Raw genomic sequence first — 21193 nt, 5'->3', positions numbered from 1 at the left:
AAGGAGTTTCTGATATTTCAAAATCATAAGGTTGCCATTTAGGTTAAGTGGCAACCACTAAGGCTAGGAATGAACTGCTCAGGATTGACCATTTATGCTCTGAGAAAGAAACACGAAACAAAAACAAGACAAAAATCTATACTCTTTTGGTTTAGCACATGTCCTTTGTAAACCATAACTATTTCTGCCAGCATGGCAGAAGTCCTGTCCCTCAGCTCAGTGAGTGCTTTTCAATGGAAATGAAGGAGGAGAAAGCATATGGAGAGATAAGGGAGGGTGGAGAAAGTGTAGAGAAGGATAAAGGGGGAGAGAAGGGAAGAAGAGAAGTAGAGAGATGAAGGAAAGATAAAGAGACAGAAGGGAAAAGGAGAAAAAAGGAGAGGGGAGAAAGGAAAAGCAGAAAGAAGAAGAGAGGCAGAGAGAAGGGACAGAAAAAGAGAAATAAGGGGAGGGGGGAAGCAGAGACAGAGAGAGACAGAGAGACAGAGAACCAAAGAGAGACAGAGACAGAGAGAGAGAGAGAGAGAGAGAGAGAGAGAGAGAGAGAGAGAGAGAGAGAGAGAGAGAGAGAGAAACAGAGACAGAGAGAGAGACAGAAAGACAGAGAAAGACAGACAGAGAGGAGGAAGGCAAAGAGAGGGAGGGAGTGAGGGAGGAGGGAAGGGAGGGAAAATGACATATAATTTAGGAGCAAGAATGGAACAAGTCTTTTTTAAACTTTTAAAACTGATGCTGCACCCTTTTCCTTAATAAATCAGCTGGAGTAAAATTCCATCTTTGTATATATATATATATATATATATATATATATATATATATATATATATATATATCCCAAATTCCAGAAACATTTCTGAGATCCTGGGAAAATCAAACATCCTTTCAAGTGCCTCCCTTAGTACCTTGTACCAGAGAATCACAACCAATTGTTGTGACACAATTCCCACTGGTCTTTCAAATGCCGTATTAACAAATATTTCAGTACAACATAGAAGTTGTTGTACTGTTGTACTGTTGTACAAAATCATGCAGGGATTTTGCCTTTATGATGCCAAAGCTCTAAAGGAGTGGCCTGTATTAATAGCTCTTTGCTTTAAATTAGAGACAAAGACTAATTATTGAAGTGTCAGAAGTTCCTTTTGATAATGAATTGTTTTTTGTTGCTATTTGTTTTGTTTTTGATCTTTGAATTCACAGCACTTAGCATAAAGCCTGAAACCTAATAAAAACAATTTTTGTTGTTTATAATGATGAAGTAATTACTGTATGTGACTGAGGAAATTTATCAGCTGGAAATGGTGATTGACCTGTTGTTGAGTCATTTTTCAGTCTTGTCTAACTCTTTGTGACCTGAATTGGGTTTTCATTAGCAAAGATACTGGAGTGGACTGTTATTTCCTTCTACAATTGGTTTTACAGATGAGGAAACTGAGGTAAACAGTTAAAGGTCTTATCCAGTGCAACACAGCTAGTGTTTGAAACTGGATTTCAACTCAGGAAGATGAATTCTTTTTATTCCATCTCCTTGTCTCAGGGACTGCACTGGATGGTCTCTTAAAGCCCCTTTCAATACTAAGATTCCTTAATTCTGTGAAGTTTACTTTGTATTGAACTTCCTGTAGAGTCAAAGGATCTGAGTTCAAATTCCATCAAATTCCATATTTATGATTTTTACATGCCTCAGCCTCAGTTTCTTCAGTCTCTCAGATTCCTTCCAACTCCAGGTTTATGATCCAATGAGTCTGACTTCAAGTTGAATCAAAGCATCATTTCCTGAAATGTATGTGTTAAGCAGAAGAATCCATTGATTGATTTCCTCCAATTCTGTTAAACCAGCCCCGACCATTGTGGTTGTTGTCCTTGGCCATCAAAGAAGATCAAAATGATATCGTTATATTGTAGCCAATGTATAGTGCTCCAGCTATGGCCCATTAGAAAAAATATGAGCTTGGAAGACTGTATCACAGGTCTCACACACACACACACACACACACACACACACAGTTCATATGAATATTTGGAATGGAGATATCTCAAAATTTGTACATCTCTTTTGAGCTACTCTAATTTTTCTTTGTTCATAGAATATATATACCCTTCTTTGATGCAGGCACACTATGATGGATAGTACTATACTAGAATACCCCATGTCTCACAATCAATTGCAGGGTTCTTCAGAGAAACAAGATCAACTCTATACTCCCTGTAAAGCAAGGCCTCGAGTCAGGAAGAACTGAGTTCAAATCTGAATTCAGATACTTACTGACTGTGTGACCCTGGATAAGTTGCTCAATGCTGTTTGCCTCAATTTCCTCATCTGTAAAAATGAAAATGGAGAAGGAACCACTCCAGTATCTTGGTCAAGAAATGGGATCAAAAAGAGTCAAATACAACTGAAACAACTGAACAAATATTCTCTGTCAAGTTTTTTGCCCTGTCTAGACCAGTCTGCATCTCGTTCCACTCATTCCTGTCTTTGGGCTAGCTTCCTGCTCGCAAACTCATTTATTTAGCTGTTTTAAGGGCTTTCAGTATCCCTGGGCCTCTGGTTACCTAGAAGTTTTGGCCCATGTTAGATCTCCATCTTCTACCAGATCATGCGCCCCTCTTTCTCCTTACCTCCTCTTCCTGTGTTCTGGCCATGTACTAGAAGGCCTGTTGTTATTTTGCCCAGTCATTTTTCATAATTATTCATACTAGATAAGGTATAATTTTATTAAGATTATATATATATATATATATATATATGCTATTCTGAAACATCAAATAATTGAAAAAATGAAATGTATCTTGTTTCTAAAAACAAGGAAGTTTAAAGGAAACCTTATTGCCCAATTCATACAGTCTCCATAACAAGTTGTCATCTAAGCTTTGATTGAAAGCTATTACTGAGAGTGACTCATTTCTTCCAAGTATCCCCTTTGCATTATTGGATAACATTACCTGGTAGGTGAGAGGTAGCCCTGGCATAGTACATCGAGAATTGATGAAATTGAAGAAAACCTGGGTTTAAATTCTTCCACATCTTGGTCATATGGTCTTTGCCAAGTGTATTAACTGCTTGGTGCTCAGACATCTTTCTAAGATTATATATTGCAAAACAGACAATTGATGGAAGGAGTTATTCATCTGGAGAAACCCTACATTGATGAAATCACAGGTCAAATTAATACAAGCCCTACAAAATTTTTCTTTATATCAAACTGAAGACTGTCTTTCTGCAGCTTCCACCTGTGGTTCCTACTTCTGATCTCTGGGGCCAAGTATACAAATTTAATTCCTCTTTCACTTAATGGTCCTTGAAGATCACTATCATATCCTTCCTTCCCACTCCCCAATCTGATTTCTCCAGGTTAAATATCCTTTTTCCTTCTTGAGGCTCTTTATCATCCTGACTGTGTTCCTTCCAGATTGTCAATGTACTTACTGAAATATCTTTCCAAAACTGATTACCCCACTCCTGATATGATTTAACAGAGTACAGAAGAACCATTATCTTCTTTGTTCTGGACTCCATTTCTTTACTAATAAAACTTAAAAATCACATTCCCGCCTTTGCTTACAGGTTACACCTTTGCTTCATATTGATGAAATCCAGTTGCAGATGTTAACAATCTAACATGAAGGGGCTTGTGGAAATGACTCTGACATTCCCCAGCACTGGTTCCACCCTAAGAATTTCCCAGCATCTATAGCCTTAGTCCTGTGGAGTTTTGCCAACTTATCTTTGTTTAGCATTGACTAGTATCAGGATTCTCAGATAAAGAGATCTAGGGTTTGAGCTCACTTCTCAACAGCTCTTGGCAAAGAACAAAATTCAAAACATTTACTGGTGCAAGTGTTTTTACGTGAATGTTGTCTAAAATGAATTTCATGGGCTTGGTTTTGAAACATTACCCCAATACCCACACTCTTGCCAGGGAAGTCAGTAGCCCATTGCCAGCTGTGACACTGCCTCTTTAAGAAGTTAGGAAGCTATAGAAGTACTAACAACCAGTTCCTTAATCAGACTGTTCCTCTCCCCTCACCTACTTAAGCTATTTTTAGAAATGAAATCTGGACACGGAACTTTATTCAGGCTTAAAAACAGAAACCAATGCCTCTCTCATTGTTGGGTTGTATTAGTTCATTATAGGTTGATAGGTTGTATTAGTTCAAGACTATAGCTTATTTGGCTTACCACTAATAACTCATTTTTAGTGATTTTCTTACAATAGCTCTATGTGTAGCATAGATATTGTTACTCCATTTTACAAATCAGGATCTGACAGGATGAATGATTTGCCTCTGATCCAACAACTAGTAAACCTAATTTTTAGGCCTATTTTTTCCTTATTTCAAGTTCAGCTCCTTCCCCCACTATTAAGCTATTCTGTTTTTTGATGGAAGATCAACTCTGTCATTCCATATCAACTAGGAAAACATTCTGCTTCCTTCTTCCAAAAAAGAAGCAACAAGGGAAATTGGGGGCAGGGAGGAAGTTTTATTTGATTTCATTATTAAAAAAGGAATCTGTCTGGACCCACAATTTGCTCAGGATTATAGAGTGGTCAAAAGTCAAACAGGAGTGTTGTCTTTTGGGGATTTCTCTAAACCAATTTAGTTAACCCGCACTAGTCCTGGCTTCCCTTATTAGTTTTTTTCTTTTTTTCTTTTTCTTCTAGAATATTGCCATATAATTAGGAAATTGAATGAAATGATGAAATTGAAACAAACTTTAGTCCCATAGCTAACAAACCATTGATGAGTTCAAAGAATAAATTGTTCCAACATCTGCAAGATTAGGTAATATTATTTCATTATTGACAATCACACTGGTGATTTTAATTTCATCATTCTCTATAGGAATATGGTAATATAGATTTATTTTTACCTTTCTTGGATGAGACCAATCACTTGCAGTGAATTTGCCTGTGCCAGTGACCTGAGGAGACCTTTACCTATAACCTAAATACTTATTTTGATCTGCTAGACCTGGATGTCCAGCTGAGAGTCCCTTGTAGGAACAGAAAAATGAGACAAAGTTAGCTCTTCTGGGAGGTGTGGCCTTAGGCAAAACTGTGAGGTCAAGGGTTAAGCCTTGCTAACTCACTAGCTCCTTTGCATACATTGACTCATCTTTTTTCCTTATAACCTCCTTGCTCCTATCCTAGAGTCAAGTGGCTTCATGCTTCTTAGCAAGCTGAGCCCTCTCTAACCTTTATTGATTGTAGTATCCCACCAAAATTTACCATCTCTCACACCTAACACTGGGGATCTTCCATCACTGATTTATTGTTTGTTTTGTACCTTTTCTCCCATCAAAAATTACCCATTTTATTTTCTCAATATTTTGTGGTCTCCAAACTTTTTTGGATAAATTATGCACTCATCAATAACAGCAAATTAAGCCTACACTTCTGTGTGATTAATGGTTTTAGTTCAGATTCCCACCTACAATAAGATACACTCCAAAAGGGGAAAAATAGGAACTAGTTTATTATTATTATAACAAAGGTAAGGTCAAAGGAAGCTTGCAACAACAATAACTAATGATTTCTTAGAGGATTAAAAGTGTAACAATTGCAATTAAGATCATGAAAGAGATAGGAAACATTATCAAAGGTAATCAAAAAAGATAGAAAGTTTTATCAAAAATAATCAATCAAGATACCAATCAGACAAGCAGGATCTGGGAAGCATTAACTCATGTATAATACCCCAGCCTGGGATACCCCAGTTTTCAACAGCCACATCCACAGTCTGGATCAGAAGGGTCCCAGGCAGAGCATCCTCTCCATGGGTGAAATTCCAAATGGGTCTGAGAAAGACTTGTGTTATTATAGGATTCTAAACAAAGAAGGCAAGGTGCCAAGTATCTACGTGACTCTGGACTTGGAAGATCCATCCGGAAATTGGCCAAGTTTCAGGAGGCATGTCTTGTGTCCAGATAATTGGGGATGGGGGTGTGTTTACAGAACTGGCCAAGTTTGTAGTAAATGCTCCCCTCCGTATTGGGGACTGGCTAGGTTCCCAATTATATGAGTGCTTTATTACAAAGTCACCATGCCCCATCTTATTTACTATTTTTTTTCAGGTTATACTAGGGACATGGAATAGCTTCATTGATTAATCATTCAAGTTTATATATATATATATATATATATATATATATATATGAAATTTTATATTATATAATATATAACAATACAATATAGAATATTATACATAATATATACATATGCTATGCTCTGTACTATGCACATCTCCTATTGCACTATAATTGGTGAATAGGACTAAAAACAAATAATATGGTTTATTAATATAATCATAATTTACTATATTTCATATATTATAAATACACTCAAATGAATCTGATATCATTGATTGTTGAAATTCCTCCAGTGATACAAATGATAATTTACCCATTATAAATATATAAATACATACATATATATATATATATATATATATATGAATGAAAAACAAAATATTTTTTAAAAATACTTATTTCATTTGTTAATGGCAGCATGACAAAATGGATAAAGAACCTAAGGGCCAGGAAACCCTGATTCAAGTTCTTTCTATGATCCAAAATGACTATGTTCTTGGACAAGTCATTTACACCTCTCAGTATAGTAGATCACTATCTATGGTTACCAATTATAGCAAAGGTAGACCTACATTGTTAGTGGGAGTTTCCTAATCTTAGAATTAATTCTCTTCATCAATAAAAATCACAGGTCACTTCCTATCCCCATCTTATTAATGGTACAAACAAACCTAACTATCATTATCACTATATAGATGTCAATAGGTCCTGAAGTAAATAGCTATCATACTTTATAAGAATTCATGGATCCAGATAGAGGAAGTAAATTATGATTATATTAATAAACCATATTATTTGGTTTTAGTCCTATTCACCAATTATAGAAAAATATTTTGTTGAAATTCAGCTAGTAAATTTTCATTATTCCTTATATCAATCAGTTGTTCTTAAAAAATGTTGAATCTTTATATTTTTGGCAAATAGGGTCCTAACCAACTGAATCTCTTCATTTGCAAAATTTTTTAAAAACAGGATAGAAAATTCTGCTATTTAAAAATGAACTCTTTACAGATGTTATATTACTTTGGGTAATAAAAGCTTAGTTTTTAAAGCATCCTTTGTATCTTGATAGTTTCATATAGTCATTGGCTAATATCTTATTTTTCATAATTTATGATTAGATTATTCATTGATATTAATCTTATGACTAATGACCAGTGTGGACTTGAAGGAAAACTATAAGTTTTGTCATTTTCTTGTTGTTTGTTTATGTGAATATTATTAGTTTTATCATTCATTCATGATTTCATTGCATGAATTTTTTTTTAAATCAGTTGTTCATCTTCTAAATTTAACTTTAGTTAAAGCTAGGTAACATATTCTGTGAATCCACTTGACACATAAATTACAATGCACCATGATATGGTGAAATTAAGTAAATGAGTGAGAGGGCTGTGAAATTCTCATTCTTCCTACTGGACATCTCATATACTATTTGTGATGTAATATTCTGATAGAAGGAAAAAGTGAAAGAACAAGTTTCAATTCATGCATTAAATATTAATATAGTTCAATATTTTCTCTATTCCTTTGTTCTCTCTCTCTCTCTCTCTCTCTCTCCTCTCCTTTCTCATTAAAAAATGTTACTGATGGCTATAGTTTGTTTTAGGAGACCTTACCATTTGTCTTGAAAACAAAAGCTACCTCTCTGGCATTTTTCCTCCTTAGAAATATGATGTCTTCCTTTCTCCTTCCTTGTTTTGTGCTTTCTGCATGATACCTTTGGGATGAAATCTCTTTTCATACCATCATCATGACTATCACTTTACTATATCTCCTACATGTAGTGTTGGCCCTATCTTCCGGAAGCTTCCACCATATTGTTTCCACCATTTTGTTAGTAGTTCTTTTCTTTCCAAAGCTTTGGGACTCAGTGTGTATCATTAGCATTGAATTGGTATCAATCTTTCCCATCAAATTCATATTTATCAAGTTTATTTTTCATATTTATCATCAAGTTCATATTTATTAAACATATGCCTCAGAGCAACTGTGTAAATTAGTAGCTTAAGCAGAAATAATCCCCATATTAGAGATGGGAAAACTGAGGTTTAGAGAGATAAAGTGACTTGCCTAAAATCACACACCTAGTTTAGAGCCATATTATGAACTTGAACCCAGATCTTTAGACTTCTAAATCCCAGTCCTTTTCTTCCTAGTATCAATGGCTGGCTGCCATCACCACTAATTAGAGCAGAAGGAATTTCATTCAGGAAATTTCCTTTATCATTTTCTCTAGTGGTAGAAGAAAGCAAATGTGAGGATTAAGTGTCCTGTCATTGTTTACTTGCCTCCAAGACATAAAATTGAGCAATGATTTGTTAAGGAGGCACTACAAAATCTTTATGAGGAAACAAAAAGCTGTCAAAGGGAAATAGTCTTATATTAAAACTATTCTTTCACCTTTGGGGCTTTAGAATAACACCTCAATATCAAGCACCCCAAAATGTCCTTCCCCGTCCCCCACACCCTCCAGCTCTATTCCTTATTGGTTCCCAAAGGACTCATTTATGAGGAATCATTTGTTTATTTCTCCCCTGCCTGAAATAAGCATTAAACATGGAAAAGTTAATATAGGTTATAATGGTAAGTCAGGGGTTTAAATGAGCAGAGAAATCTTGCTGAGGCAAAGCTTTTAAATGGCTTTTGGAGTCCTAATAAGGTCCCTAGGTAAGCAATGAAAATGAACTCACTCACCAAAGCACTGACCTGGGAGTGTGTCTCATTGCTTAAATTATTATTATGACTTTGTGAACTGCATTTTATTAATGAGCACTAAATGGAAGTGTTTATCTCAGGTAGCGAAGGCTGCTGCTTTTCCTGTCCCTAGACCCACACTAAGCATCCTAATTGATATGAAGCTTCTTCGCAGGTGACTGGAAAGCCCTGAAGCCTTTGTCACATTGACAGGAACTGCTTAGAGCTGTTATGGACCCTGTCAAAACAAACTCCTTCCTTGACGAGCCTGTCCCAGATGTTTGCCTTCTTTGTCTGCTTTGGATAGTCAGAGGAGCTCTAGGGAAGAAAATCTCTTTCACAGAGGCAGCCTGACTTACCTACAATGTGGTATGATTTAGGAGGCTTCAGGAGTCTCCTCCATCTCTAAATCTCTTCCAACTAGGATGCATTTTTTTCTTTTCCTTTTTCATGCTTCCAGAAAGTCTTCCACTTTTTTGGTTTTGATCCTCTTCCTCTTTTATTCGGTCAATTTATCAATAAACTTTTCCCCCCCTGTTTTTCTTTCTTTTTTCCAATTACTTGCAAAGATAGTTTTCATCATTCATCCTTTTGCAAGCTTTTGAGTTCCACATTTTTCTAACCACTCTCCCTTCCTTCCTCCCTCCCCATGGCAATGAACAATCTAATATAGGTTATACATGTAAAATCATGCTTAACATATTTCCATATTAGGCATGTTGTGAAAGAAGAATTAGAATGAAGGGGGGGATATCATGAGAGAAAAACAACCATAGAAGAAGTTTTAAAAAGTGAACACAGTGAATACTCTACTTTCAGACTCCATAGGTTTTTCCTCTGGATGTGGATGGCATTTTTCCATAGCAAGTCTCTCAAGATTGTCCTTGATCACTGAGCTACTATGAGAAGCTACATTTATCTATCTTAGTTGATTGTCTCATAATGTTGTTGTTAATGTGTGCAATATTCTCCTGTTCTTCAGCATCAGTTCATGCAAATCTTTCCAGGTTTTTCTAAAGTCTGACCACTCTTTATTTCTTACAAAACAATAGTATTTCATAGCATTCATATATCAAAATTTGTTCAGCCATTCCCTAATTGATGGACATTCCCTCAATTTCCAATTCTTTGCAACTACAAAAAAAACTGCTTTAAATATTTCTGTACAAGTGGTCCTTTCCTTCATTTTTTTTTATGATCCATTTGAGATAAGATCTAGTAGTGGTATTGCTGGATCAAAGTGTATGAACAGTTTTATTGCCCTTTGGACATAGTTCCAAATTGCTCTCCAGAATAGTTGGTTCAGTTCAAAAGTCCACCAACAGTACAAAAGTATCCCAGTTTTCCCACCTCTTCTCCAATGTTGATCATTTTTCTTTTTTAGTCATTTTAGCCAATCTGATAGGTGTGAAGTAGGACCTCAGATTTGTTTTAATTTGCAATTTTCTAATCACTAATGATTTGGAACAGTTTTTCATGTGATTATAGATAGTTTTAGTTCCTTCATTTGTAAGTTGCTTGTTCACATCCTTTGACTACTTATCAATTGGGAATGACTTGTATTCTTCTAAATTTAACTCAGTTAAATTTTAGAAATGAGTCCTTTATCAGAAAGTGAAGATGTGAAAATTGTTTCCCAGCTTTCTGCATTCCTTTTAATCTTGGTTGCATTGGTTTTATTTGTTCAATAACTTTTTTCTTTCACATTATCCTATCTTCCCCCATTTGTACTTTTTTTCTTCTTTTCTCTAATCCTTCCTCATGAATATTTTGTTTTTGACTGCTACCTGCCTCAAACTATCCTTTCCCCTGTTCCCTCCTACTTCCCTATAGGGTAAGATCAATTTCCAAATCAAACTTAAGCATGCATTTCATTACTTTTTTGAGCTGAATCTGTTGAGAGTAAGATTTATTGAGCATGTACACTTTCCCTACTTTCTCTCTACCATAATGGTTCTTTTGTGCCTTTTCATGTGGCGCTAATTATTTTCTAAAGCTTCCACCTTCTTCTCCCAGTGTAATCTTGTTTTCAAGTTTTAATTGTCTTATACTTGTCTTGTACCCACATCTTCTGTCAAAGTATATCCTTTTCAATTGTCCTCATAGAAGCATAATTCTCAAGATCCATAAACATAATTACATCATAATCAATTTTACTCATACCATCTGTCTTATTATAATCCTTTCAACTATGCTAAGAAAAATACAAATCTCAAGAGTTACAGATAGTGTCTTTTTGTTTAATCTTATTGACTTTTTTCTTTCCATTTATCTTTTTATATATTTCTTAAGACTTGTATTTAAAGATCAAATTTTCTGTTCAGTTCTGGTCTTTTGATCAGGTAAATTTGAAAGTCCTTTATTTTGTTGAAAATCCATCTTTTCTCCTGAAAGAATATGCTGAATTTTTCAGGAAGATTGATTGTTGGTTATAATCCAAGTTCCTTTACCCTCTGGAATATCATATTCCAGGACCTCCATTTCTTTGATATTGAAGTTCAAAAGTCCTGTGCAATCCTGACTGTTACTCCTTTGTATTTAAATTGCTTCTTTTTGGCAGTTTGCAGTAATTTTCTCCTTTAGGTGAGAATTCTGAAATTTGGTAGAATATTTTTTGTAGTTTCTATTTTGGAATTGCTTTCTTGTGTGTGTGGGTAATTAATGGATTCTTTCAAGTATGCTTTTATCTTCTTGTTCTAGGATGTTAGGGCAGTTTTCCATGATACGTTTCTGTATGATATTGTCCAGGCTGTTTTTCTGATCATGGTTCTCTGTTTTTTAAGCTTTTGATTTTGTATGATGTAATCTTGGTGTCTCATTAGTTTCCATTTGACCAATTCTAATTTTTAGGGTTTTATTTTCTTTAGTTTTCTTTTGTGTTTCCTTTTCTAGTTGTTTAATTTTATATTTAGATGAGTTATTTTCCTTTACTTTTTGATGAGTTATAATTCCTTTTCTGCTGATCAATTTTACTTTTTGATGAGTAATATTCCCTTTTCCAGTTGGCCATTTTTTTAGAGTTGATTTCTTTTTCCATGGCCAATTTAACTTTTTTTTAGATTTTTTTTTGTAAGGCAATGGGGTTAAGTAGCTTGCCCAAGGCCACACAGCTAGGTAATTATTAAGTATTTGAGGCTGGATTTGAACTCAGGTACTCCTGACTCCAGAGCGGTGCTCTATCCACTGTGAAACCCAGCTGCCCTGTCAATTTTACTTATAAAGATATTGTTTTCTTCAGGTAATTTTTCATAATTCTCCTATATGCCCCTCATTTCTCTTCTCCATTTTCTTCTTTATCTCTTATTTAGTTTGAAAATCCCTTTTGAGCTCTTCCAAGAGGTCTTTTTGGATTTGAGACCAATTTGGAGACCCCTTTGAGGCTTCATCTGTATGCACTCCACAGCACCTGCTTCAGTCACCTTCATGGCCTTTGGAACAAACTGTTTTCATTTACCCATTCAACCTGGGGAAATCTTCCCATACTTGGGGGGAGACATGCCACTAATTCACTGATGGGTTTGAGGCTGATACCATCAGTTACCCTCAACCTGGTTCAGCCCATCTGTAGAGTGACTAGTGAGCATGCTACAGCTTCTTAAAGTTACATAAAAGCATTTGCAGTCAGGTAGATACAAATGTGGATAAACAGCCCTGAAAAGGGCTTTGACAGCCTCACACTGGAGATGCTAGTTCTTTCTGAATACTCTATATCTCCATAAATCTCATTACAGAACCTTGGAGGACTCACACAGTTAAAAGTCCAAAGACTTGGATGAAAAGACTGAGGAATTTGAAGAAGAAAAAGAGTGTCAGTAAAACTTATAGTACAAAGAATATCTTGAAAAAGGGTCAACAGAATAAAGACTGAAAAAAGAATATTCTGTAAGTATTTTGAATGGAATTTCTTTTTCTGTCTCTTCTTGTAAAAGGTTGATATTTTGTATGGTTTATTATATATCATCTTATTCTGATAAAGTTAATTTTTAGTTGACTATATATAGTTTATAATATGACATTCTCTATGCAGACCATGTTACCTTCACAAAGCAATAATTTTGTTTCCTTTTTGACTGTGCTCATTCCTTTAATTTCTTCTTCTTTTTAATTCTTTTGGCTTATATTTATATAATCATATGACATACTTTTAATTATTAATATAGTCTATTATGAATTAAAGCCAGAACATTTGAAACAAAAACATGAAGCTATTTTGAAAAGAAATCTACCAAAATTAATAATACAATAGTTCTGTTAAAAATCAATACAATGTCAACTAAGATTTCTCAGATACTTCTCATAGAAAAATAGATACCTTGAGTGGGTTATACTGTCTTTTATATACCTGAATCAATTCTAGTTCTAGCAAGTTTTCCTCACAGAACTTCCATTTTAAGGAAAGTACCTAAGTCATCCCTATCATCTTTCCTTTCCTAATCATTTTCCTATCTCTGAGTGTTTTTCCCACCATGCCCTTGAATGGATACCTTCTCTTTCCTCTTGTTCCCTTTTCAACTTCCTTTTATGTGTTGTCTTCACTCATTAGAATCGTAAGCTCCTTGTGGGTCAAATTGTCTTGCTTTCTAATTTTACTTGTATCTTTAGCACTTATTGTAGTGAAATGCTTGTTGAGTTTTGCATAATCAAAAGGATATAATAACTATCTTTTGAAATAAAATTGCAACTTATCCATAAAAAGCATTTTAAAGACATATAACTCATACTGACAACTTGTTTGAATTCCATGGGCAGTTTCTTAATTGGGCACTTTTCCGATGCTCTGTGCAAAACATAAATAAATTTGATATCCCATAAAGTTAACTGTGATATTTAAGTAACCAAATAATTGTTCTAGAAAGGTTTTATAACCTCATATTTCAAAACATCAAAATTTCTAGTGAAAATGGCAAACATAATTGTTTATTTATAGTAGAAGGTGTTCAGGATATTGGCTATCAACACTGCTCTTCTAAGTTTGTGATCAAGGATATAGTCATAGGTTCTGGACAAAATGTTCCAGAAAAAGTCATAAGTAGTATAGCACAAACCAGGTTATTCATCACAATTTGCCTAAAGGTACTTGCTTTTCTGTAGGAGGTGAAAGCCTTGGTTAAGACTTAAATAGCCTAGACTTGACAATATGGATTCTTCCCATCATTCCACAGGAAGGACTTATTAACTATGTTTTGTATACTCCCTATGAAATGACAAGTTCTTTCAATCCTGTTTCAAACTTCTATTGTAGTAATAACTTAAAGGTGATATTATTATTATTATTATTATTATTAATTTTAGGAAAGAACCCATTTGAACCTTATGGTTAGCACATATTGTACACCCATTGTCATAGAGAGATATAAAGTTTCCTAATGCTTGCAAAAAAAGGACTTCATTATACATTTCTGTGTTATTTCCTTCAATAGATGGTATTCTTGAATAGAAATCAGGGAAGGTGTAATATCTTATAACAAATATGATTTCAATATCATAAGGAAAAATGATATCTATATTTGTATCTATCTATCTATGTATCAATCTATCTATCTATCTATAAGTTTATGGTTATTATAAAAGACCAGTCCTCAGGAGGCTATCTTGGAGGCAGTCTTGGATTTAGGATTGGAACATTAGATTTTGAAAAAGTTCTGTTACTTTTTTCCTGTATAACTTTATAGAAGATAATTCACTAGTTCTCAGATTTGTCATCAGTAAATTGAAGGATTTGGATCCTTCCAGTTCTAAATCCCATTCTCTTTTGATTTGAAGATTATAATAGTTTGTTAACCTACAAAATGTCCTACTACTAGCAAATCCAGTCATGTAGAACACTGTAAATGATAAGAAGTGGTTCAGCTATGACTCCCTTGTGTATAAGGCATGCATAAAAGAAAATGAGTGATGGTGAGAAGATTTGAAACTCTTGCTTTGCTTTTAGAGTGATGTGGAACATATCATTTAAAGTTCAAAACATACTGGAAGTTTCAATTGTTGTAGTTAAGTAGAGCACTTGGAGACTAGAAAACAGTTTCAAAGCAATACTTACTAGTATATGACCCTGGGAAATTCATGTATCATCAATAATCTACACTTTCTTCACCTTAAAAATGGGAAGAATAAAATACCTACCTCACAAAACTGCTATGATCCACCATCCCTTTAATCCCTCAATTTCTACAATCTAAGTGTCATCCTCAACTCCTCCTCACTCTTTCTCTTATCCCGCATGCCTTCTGTTGCCAAGAACTATTCATTTAACTTTGGCAACATCCCTTGAATATACCCCCTTCTCTCCTATGATACTAGTACTGCCACATCATTAACTCAAAGCTGGACTACTATAATATACTCCTTTTTTTGTCTTTGTCCTCTTTGTCTGTCTTCTACAAGTCTCTCTCTCTTTATTCTGTCTACTCTCCATTAAGCTACCCAAGTGATTTTCCTAAAACACAGATCCAATCAGGTCACCCATCTACTCAATAAACTCCCTATCACTTTCGGAATCAAATACAAAATACTCAGTTTGTCATTCAAAGTTTGTTATTCAAAGTCCTTCATAATTTGCCCTACCCCTGGAATACTAGGAATCAAAATCTCCCTGAAAAATCCAGAAAAATCCAAAGGGAACAGAAATTCTGAACTACAATCATTTACATAAAATTGTCCTTCAATGGTTTAGGTATTGTTAGTTTAGAGAACTATAATAATTAATCTTTTATTATTAGTTATTGATAAAAAGGCAAAGTCATATTTTGTAAAAATATTTTTTCACATCTGCCTTTCTCTTCTTTATATTATCAATCTTGCTTGCCTATCCAACTGAATTTATAGAATAAACCCAGTGAGAAGCAGGTGCTATTCTTCTCTCTCCCAACCTTCCTGGAAATTCAAGGGTTCTGAAAATGCAGTGACTCTTACTTCCTTCTCAAAGGGAAGGTGATGGGGAGAATGTAGTTAGTACCCAGTCAGGAGGGCAGAAAGGCTGTATATTATATGCCCTTCATTGCACCCTTTCAGAACTGTTTGACCTTGACATTGTATTTGCCATTATGCCATATGTACTCCTGAGCCTTTCCTTCTGGGTCTTTCCATAAATTTTTAACTGAACCCTCTATTAGTTGTTGCTTATTTAAAATGGGAGCTCATTGAAATGCTAAAACTATTTTTCTTTTCTATTTGTATCCCCAGCTTTTAGTATAGTGCTTGGTAAATAAGAAGTTCTTAATAAATATTTTTCCTCAATTCTTTCATTCATGCATTTATTCACAGCACAAATAATGAAGAACTGATTGATTGAGACATTTGATATGGATACTAGTCAGAAATTTCATGTTAGAATTTTATATTAAATAGGTACCAGAAATAATTTAGGGCACATATTTGTGGAAATGATGTTAGGAGCTAGAGATCTGGCTATTTAGTTCTTTTTTCTCATAGCTACTCTTTGTTTCTTGTTCTGATGTCAATTTATTTTTTTAAAAAATTATATAAATATATTATTTTTCCAACTACATACAATGGTAGTTTTTACAGTATTTTTTGCAAGGTTTTGAATTTTTCAATTTTCTTCCCCCCCCAACCCCTGACAGAAAGCAATCAGATATAGGTTTTACATTTGTAACTGTACTAAACATAGATTGAAATTGAATATGTTGTGAGAAAAGAATCAAATCCAAATGGAAGAAAGAAAACATTAGAGATAACAAAGTTATATAATAAACAAGAATATAATTTGGTCTTCATTTAAATACCACAATTCCTTCTCTGGATTTTCCATCAGAAATCCCTTAAAATTGTCTTTGATTATTGTACTGCTGAAATGACTAAGTCCAGGATGGCTGATCATCACCCCATGTTGCTGTTAGTGTGCACATTGGTCTTCTGTTCTGCTCGTTTTACTCAGCATCAATTCATACAAGTCTTTCCAGGCTTTTCTGAAATCCTATTCCTCATGATTTTTCTTTCTTTCTTGTTTTTGCAAGGCAATGGGGTTAAGTGGCTTGCCCAAGACCACACAGCTAGGTAATTATTAAGTGTATGAGCCCAGATTTGAACTCAGGTACTCCTGACTCCAGGACCAGTGCTCTATCCACTGTACAACCTAACTGCCATAATCTTTTTTTTAAATTTTTAAAAAATTTTTAAATATTTTTTAAATTTTAAATTTTAAATTTTTTTTAATTTTTAATTTCTTATAGAGCAGTAGTGTTCCCCCCCTCTCCCTCTCTCTCTCTCTCTCTCTCTCTCACACGCACGCGCACACACACACACACACACACACACATGCTATAATTTTTTTCAACTGATGGCAATTCCTTCAGATAACTTTGTTATTTGGTTTGCTCATTATTCATTAAAACAGTTTAATTAAGGACTTTATAGACTGAAGTTTCTTGTATTATTTGCTGAAGAGAGGAGGGTTATGTCAACTGGTTAACTTCTAGATTTATTAATCTAGTTTCTAAGCCTTTGAATATAAAAGCTCCAACAAAAAAGACCTATTCTGCTTCTTCTTGGAAGCATGGAGATGATCTGGATTCTTGAGTTTTATGGAGTAATGCCAGGAACTATGTTAAGTTCTGGGGATAAAACGAAATGCCAAAATACAAAAAAAAGTACTTGATTTCAAGGAGCTTACAATGAATGAAAGTCATAAAATTCAAATTAATAGATTCATCCAGAATATAAGAAAAAGAACCTTAGAAGTGAAGATCCAGGAGCTGTGCACAGAAATGATCTCTTGGAGAAAGTATTGTGGAGCAGTCTTGACAGAAGTCTTGGAATATCAAGGTAGAGGTGAGCAGGAGAATAACAGTAATGAGGATTTAACCTGCAAAGACACAATGATGAATAGTCATGGAGCTTATAGCTGGACTAATAGAGCAAATAGAAAGGAATACTGCATGAGAAAGACTGGAAAGATAGAAGGGTTATAAAGAGTCTTAAATATCAGAAAAAAGAGATTTTGTATTTTGTTTTGGAGGTAAAAAATGTGTCAGGGTTGTTCACAAAGCAGAAATAGGATAACACCTTAGAAAAATGGAGGATAGTGTGGAATGGAGAGAGACTTGAGGTAGGAAGTCCAATTAGAAGGTTATTTTAATAGTCCAGGTGAGAAGTGAAAAGTGTCTGAGTTATGCTGATAGTCATGTGAGTAGAGAGAAGGGTATTTAAGGGAGAAATATTGTGAAGGTAGAAATGACAAGATGAAAACACTGATTGGAGAGGTGAGAAGAGTGAGAGTGAGGAGTCAATGAGGACTCTGTGAGTCAAGTAAGGACTCTGACTTTGTTGACTTAGGAGACTGAGTGAATGATGGTGGCTTCACTAGAAATAGGGAAATTTGCAAGAGGGTAGAGTTTGGGAGGAAGGAGGACATAGTTATTTCTATAATGGAAATGTTAAATTTGATGTGCTTTTGGGAATCCAGTTGAAAATGTCCAAAATTCAGTCTAGCAAGGTGGTGAACCTCCAAGGCAGAACCAAGATGGTGGCATGAAGCTAATATGCCCCCTGACCTTTTCCCTATCAAAGAAAAATGAAGCCTCTGCACTGATATTCAAGTTACCAATCCCGCCAAGAAAAAGAGAAGATACAAAAAAAGTTTTCAAGAGTAAACATCATGGAAGATCATCAGTGAAGGTCTGTGTCTTTGGGTGAAAAGAGGAAGTAAAGCCCAGGAGGTGAGAAAGCAGGAAAACAAGTGGAAGGCTTTTAGCCACAGACCAGTCTAGGTCCCAACAGCTTGACAACAGCAGAGGTCCCAGAAGTTAGGTAGCAAGACAGCAGAGAGGGGTCCCATCCCCAAACAGAATCTGAACCCTGGGAACACTGGGGTAAAAGCCAGGACTGGGTTGGGAACAAACCACTGCTAAGTCAGAACTGGAGGAAATAAACTTCTGCAAAGTCAAGGCCTGGACTACATAGGCAACATCTTGGCCAATGACAAGCCTGGGATTAGACCCCCAGCCCCAGCATAAAAAGCTTGGATCTATATCCTATACCTCAGGAGCAGAGCTAAAGCAACAAAGATGAGCAAAAAAGCTAAAAGAGCTCTCACTATAGAAAACTACTTTGCAGATAAAGATGATAAAGAAGAAGAAATCAGTGATAAATCACTCACAGGGGAAATCTCAAAAGAATCTATGAATTGGACTCAAATCCAAAAGCTCATAGAAGAGCTTTAAAAAAGAATTTAAAAACCAAAGAAGGGAAGAAGAAAAATGTAAAAAAAATGAAAAAATGAACAGAGAATTCAATACTTTAAGAAGGAAACAAAAAAAGGTAATTGAAGAAAATAACCCTAAAAATTAGAATAAACAAATAGAAACCAATGAATCTATGCGATTAGAAGTTTCCATCAAACAAAATAAAAAGGTTGGAAAAAACTGAAGAAAATGTAAAGTATCTTTTAGGAAAAACAAACGACCTGGAAAATAGATCCAGGAGATGTAATCTATGAATAATCAGTCTACCAGAAAGCCTAGATCAAAAAAAAAAGAACCTAGAAAACATCATGTAGGAAATTATCAGGGAAAACTGTCCAAATCTTCTAGAACAAGAAGACAATATAACCATTGAAAGAATACCCTATATTGGAGGGCAAATGGCCTGGGTTTACAACCAAGAATTTACTAACCCTGTAAAATTCAGCATATACTGTCAGGGGAAAAGATGGATGTTCAACAAAATAGAGGACTTCCAGAATTTCCTGACACAAAGACCAGAACTGAGCAGAGAATTCAATAGCCAAATACATTACTCAAGAGATGCATCAAAAGGGGAAGGAAAAACCAACAAAACAAAACAAATGTTAGTCAAGACCATCAAATTGTATACAACTCAAAAAGGGTTGCAATTTTGGTATAGGAGCTATGTACTGTTGAGGAAAATGTATATTCTTTTCTATTGCCTATTAAGTTTTCTCCAGAGGTCTATCATATCTGTTTTCTAATATTTTATTAACCTTCTTAATTTCCTTCTTGTTTATTTTTTGGTTAGATTTATCTAGTTCTGAGAGAAGGTTGAGGTCCCTCATTATTAAAGTTTTGCTGTCTATGTCTTTTTTTGTAATTCACTCAGTTTTTCCTCTAGAAATTTGGATGTTATGTCACCAGGTACACACACGTGTTTAGTAATGATGTAGCTTCATTACCAATGATGACTTTTAAGAAGATGTAGTTTCTTTCCTTATACCTTTTAATGATATAAATTTTTGCTTTTACTTTATCAAAGATCATGATCACTACGCCCTGATTTTTTTCACTTGAGCTGAAGCATAATATATTTTACTCGTTTCTTTTACCTTTGCCCTGTGTGTATCTCTCTGCTTCAAATTTGTTTCTTTTAAACAACATATAATAGGATTCTGTTTTTTAATCCATTATGCTATCTGCTTCTATTTTTAATGGGACCATTCATCTCATTCATATTTACAGTTAAGATTCCTAATTCTGTATTTCCCCCATGCTCTCTTTCTCCATTTATATTTTTCTCTTTCCTTTTCTCTTATTCCTCCTTATCAAAGTTTTAATCCCTTTTTTTCCTTTAACTTTTCTTTTAAAATTTGGTTTTCACTTATACCTTCACCTTCTCTTTTATCAGTCTCTTCTTCCCTTATCTTTCCCTTCCCCTGTCCCCCCCTTCTCTGTACAGTAGGATAGATTTTTAAACCCAAGTGGGAATGTATCTGATTTTGTCTTTCTGGGTCAATCTAGTGAAAAGAATTTACTCATTGTTCACACTCTCCTTTCTTTCCCTCTAAAATTATAAATCTTTACGCCTCTTCACCTGGTGTTATTTATCACGCAAGGACTATTAATCAGGTATCATCAATCACAGCTTGATTAATTGATTGCTTGATAAGCTCAAAGCCTTTGATTACTGGATAACTTTTTGGAATCTGATGAACATTTTATAAAAAAATCTGTGGTATATCTCCTTCCCTTAATCCTAATCCCTCATACCAAAAATGACTAATCTGTAAACATGCTTATCACAAATATGTATGTATAATGTTAACCTGACCACTGCTGAGGCGAGGGGGGGTAGGAAGGGAAGGTGGAAGGAAAATTTGTAACTTAAAAATATACATATATATGTATATATATACATATATATGTTGAAAAACTTTCATAACATGTATCTATAAAAATAAAATATCAATAAAAAAGTTTAGCAAGGTGGTTTAGCAAGGTGGAATTAGAATTCAGAAGAGAGATGAGGGCTGTTATCTAAATCTAGAAAACATCTTAATAGAGAGAATAGCTGAAGTTATAGGAGTTAGTGAGACTATTTTAAGCTGACAGTGAAAAGAAAAAAAAAGAAGGGGGTTCAAGATTGAGCCTTTGGGGAATATAGGGTAGGGAGTATGGCAAGGATAAAGATCCCTCAAAAGAAACTGAGGAATAA

Source organism: Macrotis lagotis, chromosome X (assembly GCF_037893015.1).
Source record: "Macrotis lagotis isolate mMagLag1 chromosome X, bilby.v1.9.chrom.fasta, whole genome shotgun sequence".
NCBI classification, from domain to species: domain Eukaryota; kingdom Metazoa; phylum Chordata; class Mammalia; order Peramelemorphia; family Peramelidae; genus Macrotis; species Macrotis lagotis.
This window is presented reverse-complemented; position numbering follows the sequence as displayed.